This window comes from Arvicola amphibius, chromosome X (genome assembly GCF_903992535.2).
Source record: "Arvicola amphibius chromosome X, mArvAmp1.2, whole genome shotgun sequence".
In the NCBI taxonomy this organism is placed as follows: domain Eukaryota; kingdom Metazoa; phylum Chordata; class Mammalia; order Rodentia; family Cricetidae; genus Arvicola; species Arvicola amphibius.
The window spans coordinates 94133188-94148919 of NC_052065.1; positions in this window are offsets into that span (position 1 = coordinate 94133188).

Here is a 15732-nt window from a genome sequence, read left to right on the forward strand (position 1 = left end):
TCACAGCCTTTTGAGAGCTTCTGGCCACAGCTGCAGTTTGCCGGTTCCCGCAAAACTCGGGCTTTTCTGTCGCCCCTTGCAGTCAGTTCCTAAGATGAGGTCAGGTGAGAAGAGAGTAAAACTTTACCCAGAACCCAGACCCTTCCAGGCCTCTCCCAACATCTGGACAACTGCAGCTATGCAGGCTCCCTTCCTGCTCCACACAGTGGGAGTTCTAGCCACACAGCCCCTGGCAGGGGCAGTGAGGTAGAGATCCAGGAACCATTCAGTGTAGACCCCTGCAGGACCAGTGCTTTGGGCAGACACCTGGGTATGAGGCAGTCTGCCGTGGCTGGGAAGGACAGACAGACTGAAGAGCCAAGGCCTAGAGAGCTGTGGGGTGCCAGCCTATATGCGCATCCCTGCTGCATAAACAAACAGTATGCACTGCCTCTCATGCAGAGCCATCCCCATGGGGACTGTCCAGAACTGACACGGTGGGGAGACCTGGTGCTTTTGGAGGGGGAACCTCAGTCAGTTCCATGGCTTTCTTTGCTGGAGCATGGGCTGGTGAGTGTCACAAATCTCTGTACAGAGGTGGCAGAGAGGCCTGGTGGGGGCAGAAGAAACCCTTCTGCTAATGCCCAGGACTTGCCTATGTGCTTGTCTACCCATATTCCACATGGTTTCCATGGCAACCTGAATGCCAGGCAGTGACTTTTATGCCTAGATACCAGGTAGCAGGGATAGGAGTCTGCAGCTTCCTGTCGTCACTCAAAGCCTGTAGATTCAACACACATACAGTATACAACACTCAACATGTGTATCACAACCCACTTATCATTAGAAAACATTGAAACCACCGTACACCATTCAACACAGCCCACATCATCCTACTCACATGTATTGTACACATTGCCCAACAAACAGCATTCTCACAACCCACAGCATGATTGATAACATGTGTGTCCACACACACGATGCACTTCATATGCAAAAATGACAAGCACAACACAGATACAGACGATGGGCACAAACCAAATTCCATTCACCACAGAACACACACGTGTAGGCAGAGCTCTTGGTGTGGAGACAGTGGTGACGCACAGACCTCCAGAGGATGCTTCACCCGAGAAGGCTGCGGATATGAGCTGCTGCCTATACCCACTTGGGAGCTCTTACAGACAAGTGAGCAGAGTGCAGGCTTTCTCCAGACGCAACACAGTATTTTCCCAGGGAAGTTCGTAGGAAGGGACCAGATGGTCTGGCGGAAGGGTAAGAATGATGGAGGAATAAATACGCATTTAGACGTGGATGAGTGGTAAAGGGGTAGAGAGATGGATTAATGTATGGATGGATGGGTGGTTGGGTAGTGGATGGATGGTTGGAAGTAGGCGTGGGTAGCTGTGTGGATAGTTTGATGAATGGGTAAGTGGGAAGATGGTTTAAGGAAGCTGTGAGCATGTGGGAGGGCAGGATGTCTGGAGCATCAAAGATAAGTGTTCCATGTATAAGGAGATGCTTAATAAAGAGTCCATCAGAGCATTAAACTGGGGCAAACATCCATTTCTCCATCATAACGCAGTGTGGACAATGAACAGGGACCAGTTTATGTTGCCCGGGTTCAATGGCTGACTGTCAGAGAACACCCTGCTAGAGACAGACAGCAGAAAGACGAAAGACCGAGTGGACTAAACTCACCTGCTCATTTTCACACACATAGTTGTGTGTGTGTGTGTGTGTGTGTGTGTGTGTGTGTGTGTGAGTTTGAGCATGTTTAGGACTGTGTCTGTACATGGATGTGTTGGATTGGAGTGTAAGCTGGTTTATGAACTTTGGGGTGTCTCTATGTCTGAACTGTGTGGGGAAGTTCATTTGCTTGCCTGTCTGGATGCTATTATGAGAGTGTTTGGCTATATGTCTGAGCATCTGCACGTATCTGTGTATTTTTCCCACCACACTTTATGTCTAGGATTTCTTGCTCTGTTTCTGTCTTAGTCCCTGCCAGTGATGGACTGCTAATCGTTTAATAATTACCTCCAGGGACAGTGTTGCGAGAGCTCTGAGTTTTGCACTTGATTCCCAGAGGGCAAATCCACACTGGTAGATTGGAAATGTGTTATAACTAAAACCAGTGTTGGTGATAGTTGTGTGTACAGACAGATTGCCAGAACTGGCTCCATGGCGCCTCAGCTTGGGTTTGGTTCCTTACTTGGAAAACCTCCCATGATCTCATTCTACCTTAGTTACCTGAAGGAGCTACCTGGGTGACCTGTGGGTAGCAGTCCTGTAGGGGTTTGAATGAGAATGGCCCCATAGGCTCATGTATTTTAATGCTTGGTCCCTAGTGGATGGACTGTCTCCTACAAAGGATTAGGAGGTGTGACCTTGTTTAAGGGAGTGTGTCAGCTTCCCTCTCTGTCTTCTGCTTGTGGAAAAGAAGGAAGCTCTCAGCTTCTGCTCTGGCCCCATAGCTGTCTGCTTGATGCCATGCTGCCACCATGATGGTCCTTGACTTGCCTCTGAAACTATGAACAAGTCTCCAATTAACTGCTTGGGGCTCCCCAAGGTTTACACTTAGAGGATCAGGTTGTGGAGATGGTGCTGCCCCTTGGGCATGGTTACTAAGTGCTTTAGTCAGATTCTGTTGCTGTGAAGAGACACTATGATCACAGCAACTCTTCTGAAACAAAGCATTTCATCGTGGACTTGTTTACAATTCAGTTTAGTTCATTAGCATGGTGGTGAGCACAGCAGCATGCAGGCAGGTCACTGGAGCAGTAGCTGAGAACTTTATCTTGGTCGACAGTCAGAGAACAACACTGGGCCTAGCAACAATGACACACTTCCTCATCCTTCTCAAATAGTGCTGCTCTTTGATGACTAAGCATTCAAATATGTGGGCCTATGAGGGCCTTTCTTTTTCAAATCTTCCCTTATCCAGTCCTTGGCCCCCACATGCCTATAGCTATATCATAATGCAAAATGTATTTAGTCCTACTTCAAAAGTATATAGTCTTTCACAGGCTTAACATTGTTTTAAAAAATCCGAAGTTCACTATCTCTTCTGAGACTCGAGACAATCTTTTAAACCCTGTAAAATCAAAATTAAAAAGCAAATCACAGACTTCTATCATATACTGGCACAGAATATACATTATCACTCAAAGTTGGGGAAACTAGCATAGTGAGAAAATACATAAATTTGTGCCAGAGACTGCATTATTGTTGTGACAAATCTGCCCTTGGTGTTTTGGGCAGGATTGCGGAAGGGGTTCTAATATGAGCTAGAAGATTCATTAGTGGTCAGAGATTAATGTGCTGTTTGGAAGCTTGAAGGATAAGAATCGTGACAGCATTGTAGTCAATGGAGTCCTCAATTGTGACATTTCAGAGGGACACTTGAGAGTCTCTCAGAGTCTTTAATCCTGTGATACATTGTATTAATATTCTATAGTTTCTGGTCAGCTTGGGACAAAGACTCAGCTGTTATTAACCAGAGACCAGCATCACTGAAATGAATATTTTGCTTTACTTGGACAATAGATCCTAGTTATTTGGAGATGAAAAATCAGAGCAGCATTATTGGCGTGAACTATTCTGAGAATGTTTTGTCAGTGTTAGCCCATAGAAGCTGTGACTCAGTGGGGCTCCAAAGCGGCATCCCAAGCTGGAAGCGAGATCTGATAATGTGTAACAATCTCCCGCATAGTATTTGCTTTGGTAACATAAAAGTTACAAGATTGAAAGGGTCATGAAGAGCTTGGCATAATGAGAGGTCAGTAGAGGCAATTGATAGAAGTGCAGTGTGGGGGTGTTCTGTGTAGCATGGGTCAGTTGAAAAAAGAAGGCACTCCAAGATGAGATTTTAAGGCCTATGTGGCAGCAGAAAGGTTCAGCCCCTCCAATGGCCTGAACCCCGAATAGCCGTACAAATCTTTTGTTGTTTGTTACACAAAGTTGGTTTTAGGGATAAAATATTTCCTCATATCAAGGTCCCTAATTCATTCTCTATGTCTCTCTAAAGGAAAGCATCGCATGCTCTCAGGACTTTAGTCCTTTGCTGTGTATCATCTGCCATACACAATAATCCAAGAGCCTCAGGTGTTCCAGAGGCATTTGGTGACCAAAGTCATGTGAAGGCTGCAATGTCCCTTCAGTAAAACGATTCTACAAACCATGGAAAACAATCATTGTTTCCCACAGATTCTTTACAGTTTACCACAACGAGTTTTAAACATCAAAGTTCTTCTAGAAAACAGCTGTTCATTCAAAAGTTTACCCCACATATAGGGACTCTGATAAATTCCTGCAACATTGCAGCTTCAGTTGCAATGGATACCCCAATATTGAAGGGGTCAGGTTTGAGAAGCTAAGACTTGGCACTGTGTGGTGGGATTTGATTCACTGAAGAGAGGCCAGGGGAGGCTATTGGGGAAAATATAGCCTCAGCTGCAGTGGAGACCCTAGGACACTGGAAATGCCAGGACTGTGGGAAGCTCACCAGGGACAGCAGCAGTCATGCAGTGGAGCCAGCCTGAGCCCATTAGACATGCTTGTGTGCTGTGGATGGCAGAGAAATGAAGCTTCCTAGAGCTCTAGAAACCCAAAGGTTGTGAGTGAATCACAGACATGGGACATTGAAATGTTTACATGGTTGGAATTTAAATTCGCCTTAATTTGATGTAACTGTGCTTTTATTCTTTTCTTTTAGAATAAAGTCTGCAACTTATTTTTTTATTTTATAGGTTTTTACAGTTGAGAAACTTCTATACTTTTGAAAATGTGTTGATAGCTATTTGAAAGAGAATGAACTTATAGTGTGTCTGAATTTTTTGGTTTTGTTTTTTTTTCAAGACAGGGTGTATGGTTTTGTGTGTCAACTTAACACACACTAGAGTCATCCAAAAGGAAGGAGACTCGGTTGAGGAAATGCCTCCATGAGATTCAGCTGTAAAGCATTTCCTCGGTGGGAGGTGCCAGCCCTGGGGTGTTGGTCCTGGATTCTATAAGAAGATGGGTTAAGCAACCATAGATAGTAAGCCAGTAACCACCCCCCCCCCCCCGCCATGTCCTCTGCATCAGCTCCTGCCTCCAGGGTCCTGCCCTGTTTGAGTTTCTATGCTGACTCCCTTTGAAGGAGCAAAACAAACTCCATTTTGAAAAAGAACTCCATTTTAGAGAGGACCAAACTAGAAGACCGAATGCAGTCCAGCAAAGTCATAAACATTCTCAAGAAACTGTGTCTGCCCTGGTCAAAGTGACCCACCAGGTACTCAAACAACATCTGTTCACATCTGCTTGTTTCAAACGTCCTCCTGGGTACCTGATTAACCACTGTTTTGCCCCTGTGGTTAGCACAGAGTCAGCAGATGTCTGGAGGACGTAACCAGGGGGCTGTTGCTATGCCCCTTAGATACTCATAGCCTATCAGGAACTAACAGCTGAGCTTTGCCTCACCTTTAGCCCATTGTGATATAGGATAAGTAATTTTGTATTTTGAAACTGTAACCTTGTGGCTTCTTTGTGGTTTTTGTCTTTATAAACCCCTTACAAAAATAGATGGGGTCCTTCTCCCTCCATCTGCTGTGTCAGACTATGAGGCAGAGGACCCATGCTAGCCTGTACTTAATAAACGAAACCTTGCTTTTGCATTCGGAAGTGTGGCTCCATGGTGGTCTACTTGGGAGTCCTTGAACTCAGGCACAACACCTTCAGTAATGAACAGCAAGGCTAATGTGTAAGCCAAATAACCCCCTTTCTCCCCAGTTTACTTTTTGATCATGTTGTTTCATCACAGCAATAGAAACCCTAACTAAGACACAGAATTTCTCTGTGTAGCCTTGGCTGTCATGGAACCCACTATGTATGAAACAGCCTGGCCTTGAACTCCCAGGGATCCGTTTGCCTCTGCTCCCATGTGCTGGGATTAAATGCAAACACTACTGCCGCCTATACCATGAAAAATAAAAACCCAGAGACAGGTATTGTTGTTCAACCTCAAGATCTGAAGAGCAAAGCAGTCAAGCACTAAAAAGACCTTTTATCTCTACCAAATCATCAGACTGAAGGGTGAAATCCTGTCTCCAGGAATTCTCAGACTCCACACTCCACTGAGTTCCTGTCTCTTCCCTTTTATATTCCTCTCTCTGCCCACCCGTGTTGCTCCTGTCTCCAGTCTTCCTAGTGCTGGAATTAAAGGCATGTGATCCCAAGTGTTTGGATCACCTTTGCATAATATCTGCTTCTCTTTTAGAAGATTCAATCTTGTATAGCCCAGGGTGGCCTTGAACTCACAAGGATACACCTGCCTCTGTCTCTCCCGAGTCCTTGAATTAAAGGTGTGTGCCACCACTCCCTGGCCAGTATAGCTGACTAGTATGGCTGCTTTGCCCTCTGATCTTCAGGTAAGCTTTATTTATTAAAACACAAATAATATACCATTATAGCCACCCAGATGGGTTTAAGTTTTTTTTTAAATACTATGGGATTTTAAAAATTATACTGCTATAAATTGTGAAATTAACATAAAATTTTGGGTATAAAATGGGGAGTTATGGTTTAATAGTGAGGTATTCTTGTGCCAAGTTAACCAAGAGTCGATTGTGCTGGTTAAGTTTTGTCAACTTGACATTGCTAAGGTCGTCTGGAAAGAGGAAAGCTCATTTGAGAAAGAGCCCCATCAGATTGGTCAGTAGGCAAGCCTGTGGGACATTTCCTTGATTCATGATTAATGTGGGAGGAAGCACTCCACACCTGTGCACATGGTCCTGCGTTGTACAGGGAAAGAAACTGAGCAAGCCATAATGAGCAAACCAGTAGGCATCATTCCTCCATGGTCTCTATTCCAATTCCTGTTTCCAGTTTCCTGCTTTACGTTCCTGCCCTGAGTACCCTGACTAATGGACTGTGATTAAAACTTGTAAGCCAAATAACCCTTTCCTCCCCAAGCTGCTTTTGGCCATGGTGTTTTATCACAGCAATAGAAAACAAACTTGTGCACCAAGTAAAACAAAACAAATATACATAGAAATGATAGAACAGAAGGAGTATGTAGGGAGCTAAAAGTTCAACAGGGAGATGGAGATAGGAACGGAGAAAAATGAGGGGTGAATTGTGGGTTAACCAAAACAAAGGATAGATATAGAACCCTTACCTAACTAATTTGTAAGCTAATTTAACAATGTAGTTTTTAGGGCATTTGAGCAGAAGTACACCACATTAGTGAATAGTGCTGCTCCCAGAAGACATGGGTTACTTAAAAAAAAAGTCTCAGTCATGGTAATAATTGACTGTAAATGGTCAGCTATATATGGGCTATCCATATCAAACTGCACTCCAGTGGCTCAAGGAACAACATGGACTAGAGCTAGAAAAACAAATGTAAATGTTGAAAAGAATGTTGAAAGATGGGGACGAGTGGTGAAATGTCCTCTGCTCATGACAAGGCTGTTGCACATATGAACCCTACAGGAGTCCTGTGCAAGACCTCCACAGGACTGAACCACTTAAAAATTTCAACATGGGGGGGGGGGCTTCATGAACTATTTGCAGTCGATGACTATTGAAGAAGGAAAAGGCAATGTTCTTCAGAGCTAGTAGCTTCCTCATGCCCTAGTAGATGACCCCATGGCCATGTGTATATATATACAGAATTAATTGAACTCGGTGGATCAAAATAAATACATCATTATAAGAGGACCAAAGTTAGAAGGAAGATCTGATAGGGTCCTATAGGGAGGTCAAGAGGGAAGTGAGGTGTGGCTATGTTTAAAATACAGTATACACATGTGCGAAATTTTAAAAGAATAAATAAAAACTAAAATGTTAAAACTTTTTAAAAGAGACAAAAGTAAACTATAGCACACATAAAAATATAGTAAAAGTTCATTAGATTAAAAAATGTTGCATCATTCAGCATTGTTTACTTTGCAGACTCCCTGTGAGGTTTCATGCAGCAAAAATTTGAAATACTAGGAACATGGTAAAATGACTTACAACTCCAGATCCTTTTGTTTTGACCTACACAGGCCCAAGATAACAGGTGTTTAGCATCATGCCCAGCCTAAAAGCTTTCTCCATTGAATGTTCCTGCTACATCTTCCCATTTGAGCCATGCCTGTGTGTCTCTACAAGAGACAGTGTCTGTTACTGCACATCCACATCGGTACCATTAGCAAACTTCTAAATTTTAGAGTATTTGTACTGGCCTGTTATTGGTGAGCAGAACATTTCTCCATTCTGTTTCTGTGTGTGTGTGTGTGTGTGTGTGTTTCTGAGAAGTGATCTTAGCTTACTTCCCTCACTTATATGAGCATCCAAACTTGGCCTTTATTTGTAATTGTACGTGAATTTTGGGTCTCTATGTCTGCAGTAGTGTAAATCTTTAATGCTACTGCTAAAGTTATGTGCCTGTGGCTCCGTCTTATTCCTTTCTTTATTGTAGGGTCTTTTATCTTCTAACTTTTCCATCCTATGTATTCTTACACATGACTCTGAACAAAAAAGATCCCTTTTTTTGGATCCTTTTCCGAAAACTATACACATGGGGATCAGAACTTGCTAGAGTTTTTCTTGCAGCAGCTCTTCATTACCTCCCATAGTCTCTGCCAATTTGTGTTTATTGCCCTAACAAATGGCAATAGAGGGGTTTGTTTATAGATTATCAGTCAAGTCTTGGGATATGATATCCTTAACAATTGCTTTTAATCATTCCTTACCTAAAAAAAATTACTTAGGTAATTTTTCAAATTGGCTAGAAGCAAATAATTGAAAGCCACCTTCTTGCAAAAGGAATAAATAATTCACATTGTCAGTACAAGAATGGTATTCCTAATTATCTGTTCATTGTGTGTTCTCTCTCGTTTTCATCTCACAATGTGCTGACAGAGTCAGAACTATTACATAAAAGACTCAAATCTTGCTCTAATTGCTCACTCGCTAGTATCATCCTACTGTTACCTTGATCAGAATGTGTGTATGTAGACAGGCTAGTAAGAGCAATATCAGAAAAAGTATAAACCAAAAAAAGTGTTAAGAAACAGGGGAGCATATGCTAAAAAAACAAAAAAAAATGTTGGTAACACAAGCAATATAAAGCAATTGTTCATTATATGAACATTTTTGTAGCTTTTAAAAATTTTGTGCATCATAGTATCATAATACAATCAATATGAAAATCATGAATAAATCACTAACTTTTCATTTGTTTTTTAAATATTTGAAATATTATATCAGTGAAGCAGGCCTGAGACAGCGAACTCCACAGAAGCAGATACAAGGGAGCAAACGCTGAAGGACTAGGATGCAACCAGAGACCTCTGCAGATCCAGGCCTGAGTCTGGGACCTCCAAGGGAGAAGACAGGAACCAGAGATCTCTGCAAGTATGGGCACAGATCTGGAAACTCCGATAGAGTAGGCCTGAGCCAGGACCTCTGCCAGAGCAGGCCCAATGCAGCAACCTCAGCAGAAAGAGCCCTAAGCAAGCAATCTCCGTGGGAGTAGGCCCTAACGACCCCTGATATTGCAGAGTATACCCCAGGAGCCCAGAGCGAACCTTGGGAACACCAAGCCACCTCCAGGTGACAAAGTGACCAATGGGGTAATTGGAACCGTGGCCCTTATTGCACCACAAGGAGCAACCCTCTGAGCCTTGGATCGACTGGCACCTGGAAGACTGATCACCAGAGTCACAGACAACCCCAACTACACCAGTCAGAGGAAAAGATGGGTAGACAAGGTAAGAACACATGCAACACCACAAAGAGCAACACAACACCAGTAAACACTAATGGCCCTATAACAGCAAGTCTTGAACAGCCAAATATAGATAAAGGAGAAGAAAATGACCTAAAATATAACTTTAGGAGACCTTAAAGAGGAAATTAAAAAATCCCTCAAAGAAATGGAGGAAAAGACAAACAAAAAATTGGAAGATATCAACAGATCCCTTAAAGAAAACCAAGAAAAAGCAAACATATGAAAGAAACTATTCAAGACTTAAATACAAATTAGAGACAATAAAGAAAACATAAAGCAAGAGAATTATAAAAATAGAAATAATGAGAAAATTATCAGGAACAAGAAATGCAAGCATAAACAACAGATGTATAAGAGATGGAAGAGAAAATCTCAAGTGCTGAAGATACAATAGAGGAAAAAGATTTATAGGCCACAGAAAACATTAAATCTAACAAAAGCTTAACACAAAATATCCAGGAAATATGGGACACCATGAAAAGACCAAAACTAAAAATAATAGGTATAGAAGAAGATCAACTCAAAAGCACAGAAAATATATTTAACAAAATCATGGAAGAAAACTTTTGCAACCTAAAGAAAGATATGCCTATGAAGATACAAGAAGCTTACAGATCACTAAATAGACTGGATTTAAAAAAGTCCCCTCATCACATAATAATCAAAACACTAAACATACAGAATAAAGAAAGAATATTAAGAACTGCAGACATTAAGAGGCCACAGTTGCCAGCCCGGACTACTATATCTAGCAAACTTTCAATCACTGTAGAAGGACAAAATAAAATATTCCATGACAGAACCAGATTTAACCAATACCTAACCACAAAACCAGCTCTACACAAAGTACTAGAAAGAAAACTCCAACCCAAGGAAGTTGGCTACATCTGCAAAAACACAAACAATAGATGATCTCACAGCAGCAAATCCCAAAGAATGAAAAAACACACAAATTAACATCACCAACAAAAAAAAAAACAAAAACCTAACATAACAGGAACTAGCAATCACTGGTCATTAATACTCCTTAAAATGAAAGAATTCAACTCACCTATAAAAAGACACAGGCTAACAGATTGGATATGAAAACAGAATCCATCCTTCTGTTGCATATAAGATACACACCTCAACCACAAAGACAGACATCAAATCAGAGTAAAGGGTTGGGAAATTTTTTCCAATCAAATGGACCTAAGAATCAAGCTGGTGTAGCAATCCTAATATCTAACAAAAATAGACTTCAAACTAAAAGAAATCAAGAGAGACAATGAAGGACATTTCATATTAGTCACAGGAAAAATCCATCAAGAGGAAATCTCAATACTGAGCATCTAAGCGCCAAATACAAGGAATACAAGGACAGCATTCTATGTTAAAAAAAAAAAACTCTAAAGCTTGAATCACACATTGAACCCCACACACTAATAGTGGGAGACTTCAACACTCCACTCTCACCACTGGACAGGTCTGTCAGACAAAAAAATTAACAGAGAAATAAGGGAAATAACAGATGGTATGACTCAAATTGACTTAACAGACATCTATAGAATGAACATTCCCTCCAAACATAAAGAATATACCTTCTTCTCAGAACCTCATGAAACCTTCTCAAAAATTGATCACATACTAAGGAAGAAAAAAAAACCTCAACAGATACAAAAAAATGGAATAGCCCTATGTACCCTATCAGATCACTCTATGGCTTTACATTAGAATTCAACAGCAACACTAATTCCAGAAGGCCATAAACACATGGAAATTAAACAGTGCTCACCTGGATCACAAATGGGTCAAGGAAGAAATCAAAGACTTCAATGAAAATGACCACATAACATACCCAAATTTATGGGACACAATGAAAATAGTGTTAAAAGTTCATAACACTAAATGCCCACATAAAGAAGCTGAAAAAAATCCCACACTAGTGAAATAACAGAATATTTGAAAACTCTAGAACAAAAAGAAGAAAACTCACCCAGGAGAACTAGAAGGTAGGAAATAATCAAATTGAGAGCCAAAATCAACAAAATAGAAACTAAGAAAACAATACAAACAATCAATGAGACAAATAATTTATTCTTTGAGAAAATCAACAAAAGACAAATCTTTATCTAAAATAACCCAAAGGCAGAAAGAGAATATCCAAATTAACAAAATCAGAAATAAAAATGGGGACATAACAACAGACATGGAGGAAATCTAGAGAATTATTAGGTCATAGTTTGAAAACCTATACTCCAAAAAATTGGAAAACTTAAAGAAAATGGACAACTTTGTGGATTAATACCATTTACCAAAATTAAATCAAGACAAGATAAAGAAATTAAATAGACCTGTAACTGCTAAAGAAATAGAAACAGTCATAAAAAGTCTCCCAACCAAAAAAAGCCCAGGAACAGATGGTTTCAGCACAGAATTCTACAAGATTTTTAAAGAAAAACTAACACCAATATTTCTCAAATTGTTCCACGCAATAGAAACAGAAGGAACAGTGCCAAATTCATTTTATGAGTCTACAATTACCCTGATACCCAAAACACACAGAAACATTACTAAGAAAGAGAATTACAGACCAATCTCACTCATGAACATTGATGCAAAAGTGCTCAATCAAATACTAGCAAATCAAATCCAAAAATACATCAGAACCATCATCCACCATGATCAAGTCAGCTTCATCCCAGAGATGCAGGGATGGTTCAACATATGAAAATCTGTCAACATAATCCACCATATAAACAAACTGAAAAATAAAAACCACATGATCATCTCATTAGATGCTGAAAAAGCCTTCAACAAAATACAACATCCCTTCATGATAAAGGTCTTGGGGAGAGCAGGAATACAAGGAACATACTAAATGTAATAAAAAGAAATATATGCCAAGCCAACAGCCAACATCAAACTAAATGGAGAGAAACTCACAGCAATCCCACTGAAATCAAGAACAAGACAAGGTTGTCCACTCTCTCCATCTCTATTAACTATAGGTCTTGAGGTCCTAGCTAGAGCAATAAGACAACAAAAGAAGATCAAGAGGATACAAATCAGAAAAGAAGAAGTTAAACTCTCACTATTTGCTGATGATATGATAGTTTATACAAGTGACCCCAAAATTCTGTCAAGGAACTTCTACAACTCAAAAACACTTTCAATAATGTAGCAGGATACAAGATTTTCTCTAAAAAAAATCAGTAGCCCTTCTTTACACAGATGATAAATGGGCTAGGAAAGAAATCAGAGAGATATCACCTTTCACAATAGCCACAAATAGCATAAAATATCTCTGAGTAACTCTAACCAAACAAGTGGAAAACTTGTATGACAATAACTTTAAGTCTTTGAAGAAAGAAATTGAAGAAGACACCAGAAAGTGGAAATATCTCCCATGCTCTTGGGTAGGTATAATTAACATAGTAAAAACAACAATCTTACCAAAAGCAATCTACAGATTCAATGTAATGCCCATCAAAATCCCAGCAAAATTCTTCACAGACCTTGAAAGAATAGTCCTCAATTGCATATGGAAAAGCAAAAAACACAGGAGAGCCAAAACAATCCTGTACAGGAAAAAAAAACTTCTGGAGGCATCACAATCCCTGACTTCAAATTCTACTACAGAGCTATAGTACTGAAAACAGCCCAGTATTATTATAAAAACAGACAGGAGGACCAATGGAACCAAATTGAAGACCCAGATATCAATCCACACATCTTTGAACACCTGATTTCTGACAAAAAAGCAAAACATATAAATGGACAAAAAAGCATATTTAACAAATGTGCTAGCATAACTGGATATTAACATGTAGAAGAATGAAAATAGATCCATATCTATCACCATGCACAAAACTCAAGTCCAAATGGAACAAAGACCTCAACATAAAGCCAGACACACTGAACCTCATAGAAGAGAAAGTGAGAAGTATACTTGAACACATTGGCACAGGAGACCACTTCCTAAATATTACCCCAGTAGCACAGACACTGAGAAAAACAATTAATAAATGGGACCTCCTGAAACTGAAAAGTTTCTGTAAAGCAAAGGACATGGTCAACAAGACAAAATGGTAGCCTACAGAATGGGGAAAGATCTTCCCCAACCCCACATCGGACCAAGGGATGATCTCCAAAATATACAAAGAACTCAAAAAATTGGTCATCAAAAGAAAAAATAATCCAATAAAAACTGGGGTACAGACCTAAACAGAGAACTCTCAACAGAGTAATCTAAAATGACTGAAAGACACTGTAGGAGGAGGCTGCTTGTTTGCTCTGGCTACCCAGAACCAAAATAACCACACAGAAATATATTAATTAAAACACTGCTTGGCCCATTAGCTCTAGCTTCTTATTGGCTAAATCTTACATCTTAATTTAACCCATTTCTATTAATCTGTATATTGTCATGTGGCAGTAGCTTACCAGCAAAGATTCAGCATGTCTGACTCTGGCAGCTCCATGGCATCTCTCTGACTCTGCCTTTTTCCTCCCAGCATTCAATCCAGTTTTCTCCACCTACTTAAGTTCTGCCCTATCAACAGGCCAAGGCAGTATCTTTATTCATTAACCAATAAAAGCAACCCTCCCATACCAAGACACTTAAGGAAATGTTCAACACCCTTAGCCATCAGAGAAATGCAAATCAAAACAACTCTGAGATTCCATCTTATACCTCTAAGAATGGCTAAGATCAAAAATACTAATGACAACTTATACTGGAGACGATGTAGGGTAAAGGAAACACTCCTTTATTGCTGGTGGGAGTGCAAACTGATACAGCCTCTTTGGATATCAATATGGCGATTTCTCAAAAAAGTAGGAAACAACCTTCCTCAAGACCCAGCAATACCACTTTTGGGTATATACCCAAAGGATGCTCAGTAGTACCATGAGGACATCTGCTCAACTATGTTTATAGCAGCATTGTTCGTCATAGCCAGAACCTGGAAAAAACCCTAAATGTTCCTTGACCGAAGAATGGATAAAAAATGTACATTTATACAATGGAGTACTATGCAGCAGGAAAAAGCAACATCTTGAAATTTCCAGGCAAATTGATGGATCTAGAAAATATCATATTGAGTGAGGTAACCTAGACCCAGAAAGACAAACATCATATGTCCTCTCTTATAAGTGGCTTTTAGACATAAAACAAAGAAAACTGGCCTACAATTCACAATCCCAGAGAACCTAGACAACAATGAGGACCCTAAGAGAAACATACGAGGATCTAATCTACATGGGAAGTGGAAAAAGATAAGATCTCCCGAGTAAATTTGGAGCATGGGGACTCTGGGAGAGGCCCGAAGGGGAAGAGAGAGGAAGGGAGGGGAACAGAGAAAAATGTATAGTTCAGTACAATCAATAAAATAGAAATATTATATCAAAAGGAAATACTACATGTGAATTAAATGTCATTTGAATATGTCATTATTCCTTACTTGCAAATGTAATCTGTAAATAATAAAACTAGAACCAGTAAAAAGAAATTTATATGACTTACTTGATCTCTTACATTCATCTACATTAAAAGTTTAATGTGAGTCCTAAAAGCAAGGAAGGTATAATGTGAGAACTAACAACACAGTTCAGGCCATTCAACTAACAATGAAACAGTTGAAATTAGTTTAACTGTTTTTTCAAGTCGTTCTGAAATACATCATGCTGTCCTTTAATACAAAGATAATATAAAGCTGGCATTTATTGTTTGAACTTTCTTGTCATTAAGATGCAGTCTAAAGTATCTCAACAAGAAAGCACTATGCAATAACTATTATGAACTTCCACCTATTTTTCTTACTATGTCATTGCAATACAATGCTGTTGGCATTTCAACCGAGAACAAATATTAAGCTTATGCACTTTTGCTATGTCTTTGGAGTGCATTGTGTTATGATTTCAATACAATGACATCTTTAAACTACTAAATACTGATTTTATATTCTTTACTTCTTACTAAGTCTTGGTTGTCTAGGACTCCTTACATGTGG